Source organism: Notothenia coriiceps, unplaced genomic scaffold (assembly GCF_000735185.1).
Source record: "Notothenia coriiceps isolate Sejong01 unplaced genomic scaffold, NC01 NC01_scaffold00017442, whole genome shotgun sequence".
Lineage (NCBI taxonomy): Eukaryota > Metazoa > Chordata > Actinopteri > Perciformes > Nototheniidae > Notothenia > Notothenia coriiceps.
Window position 1 is genome coordinate 711 of NW_011350143.1, and position 2,590 is coordinate 3,300.

At 37.0% G+C, this 2,590-nt stretch overlaps 1 long non-coding RNA gene across 1 annotated transcript; it reads left to right on the forward strand.

The window, feature by feature from the left end:
* Positions 1-654: 654 nt before the first annotated feature.
* On the forward strand, positions 655-2,146 carry LOC104950398 (uncharacterized). Its single transcript, XR_798912.1, has 3 exons — positions 655-721; positions 821-880; positions 966-2,146. It is a non-coding gene; the product is annotated as an uncharacterized lncRNA (long non-coding RNA).
* Positions 2,147-2,590: the final 444 nt, after the last annotated feature.

Genomic DNA, 2,590 nt, shown 5'->3' on the forward strand with positions numbered 1-2,590 from the left:
CCAGTAGGAGTCAAGCTTTACTTTCTTTTATATCCATAAAGAAAAAGTAAATCTGTTTACAGTTGTTTCATTATGGATGTTGAGAGGTATCCATATATCTCTTCATTTTGCTCTCAAAGTGCACCAGATTGATGCATCTAACTTCAATATTTTAAAACAAATGTTCTCGGGGGAGCATGCCCCCGGACCCCCCTAGACTAGAGGGTGTCAGGTCCACTCCCCACTTATAAAAATAGCACTTTACCACTGCACCCCCTCTAATCTCAGATGCACCCTGAGTCATTTTGTTTAAGTACAGTGAGCCTTTCTAAAATATACAGTAAAGAGACAAACCCACCAGCATTATAGGATATACTATGACTTTGTGCCAAATACTTGTTGCTGATTTAGAGTACTGGCACCTTTTTTATTCCAATTCAAGCACTGGTTATAGCGTTGAATCCAGGCCTTTGCCATACCTAATTCCCTATCTTAATTTCATCAGAATGCTGTGAGGGGCCACGTTTTTTCCTATTAAAACAATCTTAAAATATACAAATTGGAGTGACTTTTCAGAACAATGCCTGAACTTGTGATCTGTAGCTAAGGGGTTGGCGTAAGTGCAATGTCTACCATTTGGAGACCAGGTTTAAGTCTCTTATTTTGTATTCCCTTGTTGGCCTTATTAAAGATGGACGTGGTCTGAGGCACAAATACTACAAGGACTACAAGGACTACTTAGGTAAGTGAGGTAATGTAGACTACCTGAAAACCTTTACTTTGACCAAATCAGTAATAAGTGCCAATCTGCCTGACATGATGATGGGTCTTTCACTGACAGGTACCAGCTCGAGCAACGCAGTTCGCTATGAAAAACATCACCAAAAGCATCTTGGATGAAGTATGTTTCCAGCCACTTTAAATTATCAAAAACCTGTGTCTCCCGCTCAACAAAGCCTTATGTTTTCTTAATTATCTGTTCTCAGATCAACCTGACCTCAGACTCAGCTACGACCATAACTCAACCTCAGACATCAGCCCAGTTCTGTTCATTCATCTTTCACCACACCTGAACCAGGATCAGATTTGACCGTTTTCCATGGCCTACAGTTGCTACCTCCTCTTTGCAAAGCCCTGTATTTCAGCCTGACCTCCACCTTTGGGAGAGAAGTCTGACATATCTACAATACACAGCCAAAGAAATAAGTGTTTTTCTTCTGTCTCTCTGCCTGGTGTTTGTTAATGAATGGAGTAGAATATGTTGGGTGTGCACCAAAGCTGTTCATCAAATGTCTCAAAAGGAACCAATGCCATGTTTTGTTTGTTTATACCCTCCCTCTCCCTGCAACTCTTTCTTATTCTTGAAATCACACCCTCTAACTTTGAGGCTGGTCAGCAGAGAAAATCTAAACCATGCTTATATTTCTGTATTTTTTTCATAAGGACGGTGCTCAAATGTCCTGATCTATAATCTGGAACGTTTTATAGACAAATAGAACAACTTCCAGCTGCAGTGGTTCTCATTGTTAAATTAAAACCAAATGTGTTTTAATATTCAGACTAATTAATCAGAATGTGTCCAATGACTGTGTGGATTGTGTCAGTTTGAAAATATTTGGAAGAGCTGTAGATAGTAATGGCCAACAGATGCTGACTGTTACTTCAAAATAAGATACAATTGTTTCGTCTGTAATGTGATACTGAAAGGTAGATTAGGGGTTGATTTTGCCTTCAAAATAAAACTGGATGTTTCATATCTTTGATTAATGTCGTGAAATTAATTTAATGCAGTTAGATTGTTGGAACATCTTATAATTTTAAGTAATTATATAACATTATTTAAAAATACTTTACACTATCTCATCCCCTGTTGCAGTGCGGGAAAGGGCTTTTGCACAGAGCAGATGTTTGAAACTGGTCAAAAAAATCTTCTATGTTACTATTAAACTTTACTTGCATGATCAAATCGCTATTGTCTTTGTTATAAATGCAAGTGGTGCTCACTTATATTGCTGCCTATAATAACACCAACAGGATAAAAAGCTGGTCACATAATAGACTGAGGGGTCAAACTAAAAGCTGTTAACCATACTCTATGTGCAAAGCTAAAGTGGAGTCTGAATGTTATCTGACTGGTGCTGTCATGTTGCCTTGATTATTCTAAATAAACCATATTGTTTAAATCAGTTTGGTGATGTTTTTGTGGTAGTGTTATTATTTGTTAGCAGTAGAAACAAATTTGAGATGAATAATGTGTTAAGTCTCTATTCGTAGAAATTCTAAGTAAAGACCGAAAACATCAGCGATTTTGTTTTTGACAGTTTCAGGATATCCTCTAAAAATTAAAATGTCCTTCTGGTTAATCTAAATAGTATTCCAAAATTTAATTTAATTTAGCTGATGCTTTTATCCAAAGCGACATAACATAAGTGCAACAAAGCATAAAGATACAAACTCAGAACAACAAGAAAAATGCAGCTTATTATTAGTAGGGTGAATGTACAGTGAAAGGATGTCTTCATCCATCCCATGTTTTTTATTTCGATATCATACTTTCTTCTGGTGCAGTATAGGCTATAGGCTATATGCCACAGGGCATACATTTAAAACC